General features: G+C 30.1%; 1 long non-coding RNA gene across 10 annotated transcripts; it reads right to left on the reverse strand.

The window, feature by feature from the left end:
• Positions 1-4,249: 4,249 nt before the first annotated feature.
• Positions 4,250-10,420, reverse strand: LOC129311658 (uncharacterized). 10 transcript variants are annotated; one of them, XR_008593369.1, is made up of 4 exons: positions 9,815-10,420; positions 9,589-9,641; positions 8,462-9,478; positions 4,250-8,377 (listed from the first exon to the last, which is right to left on the reverse strand). It is a non-coding gene; the product is annotated as an uncharacterized LOC129311658 (long non-coding RNA). The 10 variants fall into 10 exon arrangements; XR_008593372.1 differs by having other exon boundaries at positions 4,250-8,544; positions 8,725-9,478; positions 9,815-10,419; XR_008593371.1 differs by having other exon boundaries at positions 4,250-8,588; positions 8,725-9,478; positions 9,815-10,419.
• Positions 10,421-15,443: the final 5,023 nt, after the last annotated feature.

Below are 15,443 nucleotides of genomic sequence, written 5' to 3' on the forward strand. Positions count from 1 at the left end.
TAGAATTGAAAGGATTTTTTGATTTAAGGTTTAGGAGATGTGTGATATGGTTCACATCCCATGACGGTTACTTTTAATTTTCAAGGCGTGATAGGTCCATACCTAAATATCTGTAATTGTACACACATTTAAAGCCTATGATGGGATTAACCCTAGCTGCATATTTATATGCAAGATAGGAAAATTGATTTTGAACCAGGACTATAAATTAATAATCCTTTTGTCCACCACTTATCTCACCAAGGACTACACCACTCAAGAAGTAGTATTAGAGCTTGATTTGTGTGAAGATGATGGTATTGAGACATGTTTGTAATAGTCTAATAGTTTTAATCTCATTCCAAATTCAATTATCTATTGAATTGATTAAAATCAAATGAAATTGAAATTTAAAACTAAACAAGTAATAAATAATAAGACCAACTGTTACTAATTTAAATGTATAATTTATTATTAATTCAGAATTTCACTTGCAAAATGTTAACAAGATTATTGTTTTTAGAAATATAAAAAAATAGTTCATAGCTATAAATTTAGAACTTCAATAAATAGTAGGACCAAACTGAAAAAAGAGATATGGTCTAAATTAAAATTCATTATCATATTGATTGAAGACAATAGCATGGATAAAATAATGACAAAATAATAATTTGAGCTGCTAAAGACTTTTTTTCATTGGCAACGACAATGCATTAGCAACAAAAGAAAAACAAACAATCTTTGACAGCTAATGCACTATAGAGTAACTCTGATAAAATATTGAAAAAAATGATTATATGAAGCTCGTATGTTATAAACAAATAAAAATATCAAGTCTAAAGATATCAAAGAAATAAATCAATGAGAATTCAATGAATAGGTATATTATAACATTAATTGGAAAATCTAATCAAGCATAAATACATAAAAAGATTTTTGCCAAGATATTAATGCTTTTGGCTTTGGATGTGTGGTAACATTACAAAAAAAAAAATGACTGTTGGCAGTGACTTTTAGTTGTGATAAAAAAAGTCACCGTTAAAAGTACGGTGACAATTAAAAGTCGCCGTTAAAAGTAGACAATATCACCGTAAAAAGTAAATTTTAGTGATGACTTTTAATTGTTATTGTTAAAAATTACTTTTAACGGTAACAAATCGTTACTACTAAAAGTACTTTTATAAAAAATAATTAAAAAATTTAAAATAATTTATGTAATTACTTCATTACCACAAAAAATATTTTCATAAAAAATAATTATTATATAAAATTAATTTATATAATTACTTTTTAGTGGTGACAATAAAAGTATTTTTACAAAAAAATTAAAGTAATTTATGTCATTTCAAATTCCGTCAACAAAAATATTTTTATAGAAAAATAATTAAAAATTTAAAAATAATTTATACAATTACTTTTAGCGCCGACAAACCATCACCCCTAAAAGTATTTTAAAAAATAAAAAATTAAAAATAATTTATGTAATTAATTTTTAACAATGACAGTTAGTATTTTTATAAAAAATAATTTAAAAATTAAAAATAATTTATGTAATTGCTTTTAGTGGCAACAAAAAAATATTTTCATAAAAATAAAAAAATAATTTATTAATTATTTTTAGCGGTGATAAATCATTACCACCAAAAATATTTTCATAAAAATAATTAAAAAATTAAAAATAATTATGTAATTACTTTTTAGCAAAAACAAACTGTTGCTATTAAAGGTATTTATATATAGAATGAGAAATAAATAACATTGAAATGTTAAAATTATATATAAACATTAAAATATTAAAGTCATATAGATGTTGTAAAATGCAAATGACATTATAAACTACTTGACACATTGCACACTTGATGCTTGGCTTAGTATACACATGGTATATGCTTTGTTTGCTAAACTCTACTTTTCACTGTCACAGGATTATTTAAATAATTTGCTTCATATTTGATGGTTATTTAAAATAAATAACAAATAAAATAGGTGGATAATACTTGACAGTATTTTGAATTATGGATAAAATTATTTATAAACTTATTAAATTTTATTTATTTTAAATTACAAAGTTATTGAAAAGTATTCTTTATGATCTTTATATTAACTCTATTAAAGAGACTCTAATGAAAGTCTAAATTAATTTACATGGAGTCAAGACAAAATTCATTCCATTTTGATTATGAAATGTCCACTTAAATTTTTAAATTGGAGTTTTTTAGCATTTAATTTTAGTTTATCACATATTCACCCATTTTCTATCTCAAAGATAATAAAAAATAATTGTTCAAAATGACTATTAACAAAATTTATATGATTAAAATAAATTTTTTATTAAAACATTTTTAAGATAATTAAAAAATTGTAGATAAAATTTAATTTTAATACATGAAGGGGAAGCATTTAACTTGTGTGAAGATAAAAGTTTAACAATTTATTTATTACTTTTTGATAAAAATATGGAAAAAAAGTAAAAGATATTTAACGTAAACTAATATAATACATACTTATAAATAAATTATAGACTTAATTATTTCATTTAAAAAAATAAAAATAAAATTTAAAAACTAGTAAAATGTTTATAAAAAAATTATTTAATATTTAAATATTATTTCATTTTAAGTTCATTTTCCTAACAAAAATAATATTTTATTAAAAAATATAATATATATATATATATATATTCACACTCATAGAAATTATTTTAACATATTAATAAATAAAAATAAAATAAAATATATATGCATATATTTTAATAATATATTATTTAATAGATGTATATATAATTAAACTAGCTTTTACTTCCCTATGCGTTGCACGGAAAGCATAAATTAAGCTTATAATATAATTATTGAGTATATTTTTCATAATATTTTTTAATGCCATGACACCTTTCTTTTCAAATAAAAAATATATAGGAGTGACATTGTCCAATCAAAATTGATTAGGCAATATATTTATGTCAAAGGGATGTCATTATTATATTCTATACTTATTATCAAACTTTTCAATAAAACCTTACTATTATTTTCTTAATATTCATTCCCCATGCGATGTCCTAAAAAAAGTAGGCTTAAATAGTAGTTAAATATCTTGTTTTGAAATCAATTAAAGTCTACATGCAAACTAAATACGAATGCTAATGGCTTCCTTTTCGCGGACATTAACCTTGTTTCATAAAGGAAACAATGAAAAGTAATACTTCATTAGCAATCTCAACTTATACATTTCGACATTATTCTTTATAAAAATAGTATAATTACCTCTTTTAACATATTGTAAATAAATTACTGTCATATTATACACCCTTTAAATAGTCCAAGTAATAATCATGACATACATAATCAATTCAAACTTTATTGAGTAATTAGTGAACCATTTTTCTAACGTTGTTAATTTTACTCAACATCCCTCTCCATGGCTGTCATAACAATACCATTTATGACAGTTCACGATTCTATGCCAAATTTTTTGTTTAGTTTTTTAATTATTTTTGTTAGTAGCAGCAGTCTTAAAAATACATTGTACTACTTTTTCTTGTTCAAAGCCGCTCATTTTGAGATATCTCAATGCTCTCAAGCTGTTCCCCTTGTTTATGATAATGGACACTAATTCAAGACAAAAATAAAAAAACTATTGGCTTGTGTCTGTTAAGTCTATTTTTTATTCATATATAAACTTTAGCTTTGTTCCCAATAAAAAATGATCATCATCATCATAATATATCTATTTATGAGATAACATTATTCATTCAGACTATACATTACGATAGCAAGCAATTAGGCATGTTGAGTAAAATTGATTAAACTAGATATAATCCTATAATTATTGAAATATTATTATCGCTATTAACAATAACCTGCCTTTTGGAGAAAAAGCGCCCATCAAATTGCTATCCAATAATAATGCAAGGACTAAAATAAGAAAATATACCAATGCAAAATCGATTCCTCTATGACTACTTTTTTTTTTACAAGAAAGTGAAACCTACTCAAATGAAATTATCTATCACAGAGCGAACCAAGACGACAAACTAAAAGCATGTTTGCCCAAGACCCTATGCAAAGCTACAATGGGCTGAGAACTGTATAACAGAGAACTTTATATTATTTTATCATTTATACTTTTGTTTAAAAAGGAAAACTTTGATGATGATAAAAATTCATTGTTTCAACTCTCAATACTCTCTGTATGCCTCTTACTCTCTGTTTTACTTGTTTTCATAGGTAAGGAAATCATTAGTAGGAAAGAAGTTGCACAGATTGCCAAAATATGAAGGAATGAGTTCTCAAGACCTTTGTAGCCTTGTATTTGCGAAAAAGAGTTATTTATCTTGGAGTTAAAATACTATTCTAGCCTTTCAAGCTACCATACAATAATAATAAATGCAGAGACTAAAATAAGAAAACATGCCAATGCCTCTAGAACTTTTTTTTTTCGAGAAGGTGAAACCTATTCAAATCAAATAAATTGTACAATGGAGAGTCATCCATGAAGACAAACTAAAAGCATGTTGCCCAAGATCCGAGCCAAAGCTACCACAGGCTGCGATTGCACGAAATTGGCATTTAAGTTTATCTGTATTAAAAAAGGAAAGCCAAAGCATGCCCTTCTATAGGGTACTTAGAAAAGAATATTCCTCATATCTACAGTCATTTCCTGACAAAACCATAGCTTTGATAGTACAAACCTTTACCAGGTCAAAAAGAAAAAATAAAGTACAGACCGATAAGGAGAAAGTGAATTTTAAATAGTTTTGCTAGTTACCACATATATGGGCTAAGCTTTGAAAGAAAAATGCTCCATGAAGTGTAAATAAAATATCAAGGGTTAAGCTTCCTTTTCAATGGTGGATGCATCAATATAATGAATTGTCAACATCAGAGGAAATAAATATCAAACAAAGGAAAAACACCATTAATGAGTCAAGGACAACAGCATTTAATGTATAATTAAAAAATCAACACATTCAAAAAGCAGCATTTGGCCAAATATGATGAACCTCAATTAAATATACGTGCAAGATGTCACTCAACAAAAGGTTGTCGAGACAACAAATAGTTGGCAAAGGCAAAAATAGAAGTCAATTGCACCAGTTTATGAACCCCAAAGAAATACAAGTGCTAAAACATGAGAGTAAAGTAGAAGTTTGAGATGGATTACTCCAAATGACTTCCGTGGATGGAGAAAGAGCTCCTCCAAATCAGAGCACCACTTCCAGTCATAAAGGTGTTTTCAACTGTGAACAGACTCATTTTTTTGATGACTTTTATATATAAAATTTTAAAAAAATTACTTTAACCTTCTTGTACTTTAAATGTTAGAATACAGTCACTTACAATGGCAAGTTCTATTCAAAACAATGTTGATGAGTTTACCTTGCAAGTAGCAATCAATCAACATGGTTAAGAAAGAACAGAGAAGATGAAAAAAAGAAAAGTGAAAAGGAAGAGAAACAGGGGAAAAAGGATACCAAATGGAGACCATAAAACCAAAGTAGAAGTGAATTATGTTTTATCAGAGAGCGGTCACTGTCATCGGCATTACACAAGGCAGTATAAATCACACCTATCTGAAGGCTATTAAGCACAAATTGGGTAATGATGCAGACTTGGGATAATAGTTTCGTTGAATCTGTAGCCTGAGTTTTCACAAAAAGATGGATGGTTCTTGAGGCATATTATCTCTCCAAACTGCATCCTTTTTCAGCTGTCTGAAAATTTTCACAAAAAACAACGTTGACTGCATGCAAAACTCAAATTGCGATGTAAAAGAATTGACAGCTGGCTACAGATTCAGCAGGAGGTTATTATGTCACCTTGCGTCTTCAAATTTGTCTATACTACCAAAAGGATATGATTTATCAATTACTTGCCAAGAAACAAAGCATGAAAACTCAAAATGCTGGGAAATTGCCACAATTTCAACAAATAAAAAACAGGGCACAACAAATTATTGATGAAGAAATTATTATAATTAATTAAATAAAAAATAATAAGCATACTTCACAATGTCAGATGACAGAGATTAAGTAAGTCTCTTTATCCAGAAAACTTAAAAGTCAATGTCACAATATCAACAATTAACAACTTTTAAAAAATTGACAGAATAAATAAGCAATAAGAACAAAATTTTGCTTCTATCAGAAAAATATAAGATACAAAAATCACAATTCTATAGTATATACATGTTCTCCAAGATCATGTATTTCTGCCATGAAATGACGCTCTCCCCTGTGACATGAGTTAATTAGAATCAAGACAAATGAACTAACAGTAGAAAAAGTCAAGGTTGAAAATAAATATTGAAATTTAAATCAAATCAACAAAGGAAGTCAAGACAAATACTAACGGGCTTCTTATCCCAGTTGTCATTGTCTGTGATTTAACTTATTTTAGATATGGATTCATCTTCCTTCGGTGGATAAAGAGTCTTAAGTTCTTAATTAGTGAGTAGTCTCTCTCTTTCATTGAGATGTGTAGAATGTACAAAATGGAATCCACTTTATTGTTGTCACTTTGTCAGATAGCAACAGGTTTTGATGTGGAAATAACGCAGTCCCTTTTCTTACGCATCTATGATGGGTTCAAATTAAATTAGGTCTCTTGTTGATCAGAGGCTTGATGCATCTGCAATGTGCTTTTCTCTCAGGTCAAGTTGCATTTAAAAACTAACATTGCTTCTGATATCTGCACCTGCTGAATTTTAGTTAAAAATCATTGTAATATTTGTAAAGTTGATGCTTCCATGTCAATTTAAGGACCCTCAACAGCTTAGGCATGAAAACACTTTGTTATCCAATAGTGTCATAAACAATATGCAAAACTTAAATGATGCTAAAAAAATCAGAAAGCATATTTGCCAAAATTGGCATTATCACATATACCAATGATATTATATATATAAATATAAAGAAGCGACCACATATGAAACAAAACATGGCAGGTAAAATAGGACAAGAAGAATGCAAAGACCCCCTGCACAAATTTCAAAATTACGAAGCAAAGGATGAAAGCAAGAAGAAAAGGGGAGGGAAAAATAAAGAACAGGATGATAGAAAAGATCATCTTTTGTAGACAAAATTTGAAGAGATGGAGGGAGTTTTGAAATTCAAAATTCAAAAGTGGATTAAAAAATTAGAATAAAATATCATAGATACATATCAATATGATTGTACTGGCTAGAATTAGAATACCAAAATGCATAGTCTGTCTTTGCAAATATGAACTTAAAATCTAAACAATCATCCCCATTAGAACTTAAAGTAGGGTCTATCTTCTAAACAAATTCTTCATGCACTACAAAATTTAACAATAAAAGGGAGTTTCTACGTAAACCATAAGGAAAGGCAACAAGGGTTATAGTGGGGGATTTATAAGTTACAATACATGATAGTTAAAATAAAAATACAAATATCATAAATTTCTGCAAGGCCCTTCTTACTTTTATTCTCATCCTAAATTCATCACAGGGATGATGATTAATTATGCTAATACCAATAAAGCTAGAAAGAAACTAAACTTCAATGTTCTATTCATTTGCTGAAAAATGAGCTTACCAACTCTTTTAATCAGGAAACATAACATGAGCAAAAGTTGAAGTAATCTAATGACATACTCATCAAAGGAATAAGAAGATAACCACATTGTAACTCTATGTTAAACAACATTCAACTATATACAAAAATCCTGAAATAAATCAAGGCACATTAAAATGGAAGAAAAAATAAGATGAATGTGAAAAATAAATTCTGGTCAATCCCTTCTAGCTTTCTTAAATATGCCCATGTGTATTAGAGAGAAAAGCCAGAAACTGCAAGACAATTGGAGAAAAGGAGAACTGAAACTATTGATCCATCAACAATACAACAACAACAACAACAACAAGAAGCCTTTATCCCACTAGGTGGGGTCGGCTACATGGATTGCAAGACGCCATTGTGCTCTATCATTTATTAAGCTTTTAGAAATATTATTAATTAAGAGATCACGTTCAACAACTTCCAAGAGTATTCTCTTAGGCCTTCCTCTACCTCTCTTAATCGGACTCAAAGTTATATGTTCCACTCTTCTCACTGGTGCCTCCCTTGGTCTTCTTTGTACATGCCCAAACCATCTCAACCGATTTTCTACCATTTTTTCCTCAATAGGTGCCACCCTCACTTTTTCACGTATGTGCTCATTTCGAATTTTATCTTTACGAGTATGTCCGCACATCCATCGTAACATTTTCATCTCTGCTACTCCAACTTTATGCTCTTATTGTCCCGTTAGAGCCCAGCATTCACTACTATATAACATTGCCGGTCTGATAGCAGTACGATAAAACTTTCCTTTAAGTTTATTAGGCACCTTACGGTCACAAATAAGTCCTTTAGCTTTTCTCCAATTAAACCACCCAGCTTGAAAGAAAATGATGTTGATTTTTTATATTAGAAGAAAAAATACAAATCAAAAATAAAAATCAAACTGAGTATAAAGCTAACCTTAGAAAATATGGAAAATTCTCAGCCACGTTTTCATCGACATTCTTCCTGATTCTTCAAGAGAGGGTTGGGGAATCAACAATCTTATTATACAGATAAGCAGCCATTAATTTGCTGGTTGGTCATTCTGGTAAAAAATGAAATGCAGGCAAGTGGCATCATATCTGAAGCCTTTTATATTTATTGACTCAACTAATTCTAGCTTCATATACATGACTAATTCTAGCAATACAAAATGTGCAATCAAAATGCTAAATATTTACCATTACAACTGAACATGTAATCATATAATATGGGATGAAAGCAATTCTAGGATGATAACCCTTCTATGCCAATATTCATCTTTTGTATGCAATCCCCAGCCCATTTCCCCAAGCTAATTTGGAAAATCTGCAAACTGAGTATAATTATTGCTCAATTGAAAGCAATAATTATAATCATCATAAAAATAATTACAGTCCACGACTAACTCTAGCTATACAAAATGCTAAATATTGATTTCACTAATTCTAGCTTTATATACATGACATGCCTCACCACAGTTGCTATATTAAACAAATCTTGTCATCAGTGTCCTTACTTAAAGTTATGGCAAGTCTCTCTCAAGCCCTTCACTTTCAGTTTCAAATATACATGAAATCAACATGTAAATGCAAGATTAAAACCCAACCCATTCCACCAAGTATATATCAAAAGTTGGATCCTCAGCTTCCCGTCGTCATGTGTGTACCAATATGCAAGTACGGGTAACTTGCCAACAATGGAGCAGCCTTAAAACATTTAAGTGACCACATTAAAAAGTCAAACTTATTTTAGCTGACTTGCAGTAGGCTACATCAAATTTTCTCTCACACCCTCTTCCTACGAGTATAATATAGCACAGTCAACTCTAAGTTATTAAGTTTAAACAAAATAACTCATGTGAAGGAAGGAAATGTCTGTTTACCTTAAGCTCGTTCAAAGCTCGAGGAATTTCTCTAAAACCTTTCCATAGGTATAGAATTTTCCCTTATCTTGCTGCAATCTCAAGATTTTTTAGGAGGAAAATCAATAACCAAAGTGGTTCAAAATAAACAATGAAAATATCATCTTTTTAAGCAAATCACAACAAATAAATCTCTGCTTACTCCACCACTCTCCAATATGTTGACTACATCATACATGTGGCAACGGTGAACTCCTACAAATTCAAGTGAGGGATTAATGCCAGAATCAGGATCTCGAAAAAACCAGGACCGATTCGACTATCCAACTCTCTATCTTGCAACTTATCAGTAGCCAAGAAATATGGAAAATAAGGAAATCAACAAATAAGAATAAATTGACAAATAGGAAAGAGGGGAAAGAACTTACAGAAGAAAGAGAGTGAGAGCAAAAAGACGACAAGACAATGATAGAAAAAGAAGACGCGTGCCTTTGTAATTCTCACGCATCGGAGAAGGTGACTCGGCAAGGGTTGCTTAAGCAAATAATACTCGCGCGTCGGAAAAGTTGACTCGACCATGTTTTCTCCGACGACTAGAAACAAAGAGCTGGCAATGGCCGAGTCAGAAGCATCCATACTCAGGTAAATAGAGCTTAAACAAAATTGGTAAGAAGACGATTGTGGCTTTGTAATGGCCGACCAACGACAGAGAAAAAAAACCCTAGATCGAAGAGAATGATGAGATCGATGAGATTAAAGAGGAGAAGCAGGCAGCGCCCAAATCAAATGATTTCAGTGAGGTTGCTGGAAGAATGGAAGAAAATGACTTGGCACAAAGGAAGGAGATGAGGAGACGGAGGGTGATTTTGAAATAGATCTCACTGAAAGATGTGTTTTGGGTTTTCTCGGGAGAGAGGACGATGATTCAGAAAATGGGACTTTTTGGCGTTCGATGCCGGGTCAGCATAGAGATCGGACACAAAAAATATATTATTTGAATACTTCTTATCAAGTAGCATCCCGGGTCATTTTTTAAAAAAAATTGTCTTGTAACAAGTAAGGAAAAAATACCATTCATGCGCCCATCCTCCTTCTTAAAAAGCAACTGATATGGGTGATCCTTACTTGCCATCTCGATAAAATGCCAATATTGCCCTTGATTACTGTTTATAAGGATTCACTTTTGAAATAGGTTTCTATAATATGTTGATTATATATATTTAATTTTGCATATAACAACTATAAGTATTTTTTTGCTCAATTGATAAACAATTAGGACTCAAGACTTAGAATGTGATGGTAAAGGGCTTAAATTCAAGTTTGAATATATTTTACAATGAATCATGTGACATGGCACACGATGGCGATATGGCATGACGTGGCATAACATGGCACACATATGGCAGGGTGATAGGTAATGTGGCACAAGGTGTCAATTAACATGACACGAGAAGGCATTGACGTGGCATGAGATGACTGTTATTTTTTTAAAAAAATGACTTTTGGCGACTACAAAAAGTCACAACTAAAGGTTTTTGATAGTGACTTTTCGTCGCCAAAGGGTTTCTATTAAAAGTTTAGTTGCTAATAGTTTTTGGCGGTGACAAAAAAAGTCACCGCCGAAAGTAAATTTTTAGCGGTAAAAAACTTTTAAAATATTTTTGGCGGTGACTGTGTTTGTCATTGTCAAAAACTATTAATATAAGATTTTTGATGATGACTCTTTGATAGTGAAGAGTTGCTACTAAAAATCTTTAGCAGCTGTCATTGTCAAAAGTTATTTTTTTTTGTAGTGTAAGAATTTTTTTTTTATAAAAGACACCTATAATACTATAGTTGAACTAGTCGAGCAAGACTAATTAAGGGTCTCATATTCAAGTTTTAAGATATGTTATTCAAGTCTCATATTTAATACATGAAAAACCACATTAATTAAAAATGCCAAAAAGTTATACATCCCAAAATATTATGCAATTGATAATAACAATCTTCCAATGCAAGAGTTTAAATTAGTTTAGACTAGTGATTATATTATCCTAATTGTAGATTTTATATATTTTATCCAATTTTTTCCATGCATTTTAATGGTGCTTTTGGACTAATTTGTGTTTATTATATATTATTTAGATTATTGACTAATTTGAGAAATAATATATTTTTGAATTAATTATAGAAATTTTGGGCTTAAATTATGAAAATTTTATTTGCCTATTTTTTTACATGGTTTAATTTTTTAAAATTTTTAATTATGCTTAATTTGAATTATTACACATTATTTGAGATTTTGGCCATTTTGTGAAAAATTATAATTGCTGAAAAAATTAGTTTTGAAATATTTATTGAGACATGAAATTTATTTTGAACATAGCATATACTAATGGGTGCATTTAATTTTTTAAAACATGGAGATAAAATTAATAAAACTCAATTGTAAAGATTGAATCTTGACAATTAAAAGAGTATTCAAGGGCTATAAAAAAACTAGACAAGAAGAAAATTATCAAAGTTTATTAAGAATATAATGAGCATTTTTAACAAAGAAAAATTAAAAAACTTTTATATTTTTCTTTTTATCTTTTTTTATTGACTCTTTTTAAATTTAATGGTTAAAATTTTTCTTAAACTCTCTATCCTTTTTTTTTTTAATTATTGGATCATTTGTCCCATAACTTTTTCTCCTCGCACTAATTTTACACAGCCGCCGGAATTCAGGAAGGAAGCTCGCGCTCTATGGTTTGATTTTTTTTCCTCTTCGGCTGAAGCTCTCATCTCTACGTATTCATAATTCTTTTCCCCCTTTCATCCAACTTCACCGTCCACCCACATGCGTCATCGTGAACCATTTTCCCATCCATTTACCATTTATTCACTTTCCCCTACACATCCAGAGCCTCATTTTCAGCCACCGAACCCATCATTCATCAATATTAAATTCTTTCCACCAGCTTCTTCCCTCCCATCACTTACGACGCACAGACCCTTCCATCACTTATGCCACTTCACCATCATTTATCTATTCCATTTTTTTCCATGATGGCCGTGGACTCCATGGTGCAAGGAGGAAGAACAAAAATCATGGAGGCTTGAGCTGGCTTGAAAGGGTACTTGGGATGAGCATGGAGAGAGTTAGAGCATGGGAGTGATTTTTCATTTATCTTTTCAATTTAAGAGTTTAAGATTATTTAATTTTAAATAGTTTTAAGTTGTAATACTTGAGTACAATCTAAATTTGATTGATATTTGAATTGATTTTGAGTTGAATGAATTTTTAAAATTTATATTTATTATCCTTGCTTTTTCAATTAAACTAATCATTGAGTTTTCATTGTTGATTTAATTATCATTGTAGTATTTCTTACAAATTTGGGTTGTTTTTTATACCTTTTAATTGTTTAACTGAGTTAATAATTTGTCTAATTATTTGATTAGATAATTTAAATATATTTTCCAGATTTGTTTTGAATTAATTGTCATTGGTTTAATGGATTTAATTTGCCTTATTGATCAAAGTCATATCATTCGATTCACTATAAATTCTCTAGTGGATTAAGTGTTAGATTTTGTGTTTATGAGTTTCATTTGCTTTAAATAGATAATTGAATTTATTAATCTCACTCTTCTATCATTTCCCTTTGGTCTAACTAATTAAATTGGGTTAAAGAAGTTAACTCCATGTAAAGTCCTAAGTTATCCCTTTTATCGGAATTGAATCAAATTTTTTTTATTTTTTTGTTAATTAATCATTTTTGTCACTTGATTAATTTTTTTAATTTACATTTCATTTTTCTTGACACAAAACCCCCCATTCATAATTTAGGACTCATGCATTGCATAATAGCATTTTTTTTAATACAATTGCATAATATCATTTAGGTGACATTAGCATTAGCATCCATTTAGGTAGTTTTAGTGGCATAAATTACATTTTTTTCATTTGCATTTGGTGTAGAAATCTAGCATTTAGTTTTAGATCATTTTGCATTAGTTTTTAAATACGTAAAGAATTTAATATGAACTTCTAAATTGCTCTTTGGAAAGAATGATTTAGGATTGACCTATATATATTATATTAAGTCAACCTTAATTTAATTTAGTGCTAACAGTGTAACATCCCGAAATTTTAAAACTCAGATTTATTAAAATAAAATAAAATATCTATAATTAAATTAAAATTTAGAATAATTTGATAGAGGTCTAGAGTTTGAATTTTACTAAGCAAAAGTTTAGTTTTATTTGATTTTTAACTATGAAAAAAATTACCAAAGTTGACCCGGGCTTTTGTGCAATAATAAAAAAATGTTGGGCCGTTTCTTATAATTTACCCTAAAATATTTTAGCATCAGTTTTAAAGAGAAAAATAGACCAGAAACGCAGAAAAGAAAACAAGGAAAGGAAAGGAAACGCGTGAGAGAGAGAGAGGAAGAAGAAAGGAGAAAGAGAGGGAGTTAGGTTCGGATCTAGGAGTCTTTGCGACCGTTGCGAGCTTGGCTACACGATAGGTAAACTCCCTACTTCAATCCTCTTCCCTTTCTCTTGATTTTCTTCAATTTTTGAAAGAGGAGATTTTTGGATTTTGATCCCAAAGGCTTTATTCTTGTAAGCTTTTGTTTCTTTGGATCCTGGGGAGCATGTTTTGAGTTTCTATATAGTGATCTAATGTTTTGAGTGGATAATTGGATGAAAAGAGGTGTTTTGGGCACAAAATAAACCTTGAGAAATTGGGTTTTTGCTCTTCAATGGTTTAAGCTTATTGATTTAGTTATAATTTTTCTATTTGAGCCCAATAAGATTTAAATTAAGGTTTGGTTTTCATTATAAAGGCTAATGGTGAAAGTTGGTGACATTAAGTGAAAGTTTTTAATTGATAAAAAATTATATAAATTAGAAATTAGCCTAGTGATGGCTAATAAATGGTTTTGGTGGTTAAGTGATACTATGTGAATGTTTGGTTTAATATATGGACCATTAGGGTGGATTATGACTCATTGACCCAAGTTGTGTGGTATGAGTTATGGTCTTCATTAATGCTATTTGTCATGATAAGTGATGTGAATCACTTATATGTTGTAGAAAATTATTGGTGGAACTTATTGAGAAGTAAGGAACAAGCCGAGCCCTATTTTGTATAAGGGGAACCCTTTTGGTACCAAAGAGTTGAGGTAACAGGGAATTTATATTTCTTATTACTTTGTTTTAGCTATTTTTGAATAAATATTACTAGTTATCATGCATTACATGTTTTAAAAAATTAAATGTGCTTTATAAGGGGTTATGGGGTACTACTTTGATTATAGTACAAATATGTTTTTTAATTGTTTAATAACAATGTTTTTATGGAAATGAGATTTATAAATATTATACTACTTTAGAGTGTTGAATGGTCAATACTCAGGAAATGTAGACAAGAGTAAAAGGCATGATCTCGATGGGAGTTCACCAATGAGAAGGTGTGGATTTTTTGATATTCTATGGCACACTGTCAGTACTCAGTGTTGTCTTACGTATTGTGGGCTCAGTGCACTAAAGTGGTTAGTGTATTGAGTGTTCGACACCTCTCAATGGGGGAGGGAATCCAACATATGAAGTGTGAGGTTGAGTACCTAGGCCAAAGTAGCCCTCACATGGAAAGTAAGTTGGGCTGGCTCTGGGAAGGAGTTAGCTTCAACTGCTTAGGATTCACGTCGAAGGGGCATAGGAGGTTCGGTGGATTAGATCATACCTTAGATTATGTTTTGTGCCTGTGGAGGTACAAGTAGGTATAAGGTTTACCTGCGAGTTAAAGAGTGCCAGGGGGCATTCTGTTAGTCATGAAAGGCCATACCGGCCAAGGTCATGCATTCATGCATTTTAAATGGCTAAATTATATACTATGTTGAATTTATTATTCGTTTATTTGATTATGGCTTACTTTGTAATAATCAATGTAGATTTCACTGTTACTGAGACTGTGGTTGTCTCACCCCTTTCTTTTCAATATTCTAGGTCCAGGCGAAGGATCAAGTGGTGAACGGGGAAAGGAGCAAAGCTAGGGGTTTGCTTGTGATTTGTAAAGAACTG

Source organism: Prosopis cineraria, unplaced genomic scaffold, assembly GCF_029017545.1.
Source record: "Prosopis cineraria cultivar Desert tree isolate PC_DT_omini unplaced genomic scaffold, ASM2901754v1 PC1, whole genome shotgun sequence".
Taxonomy (NCBI): Eukaryota; Viridiplantae; Streptophyta; class Magnoliopsida; order Fabales; family Fabaceae; genus Prosopis; species Prosopis cineraria.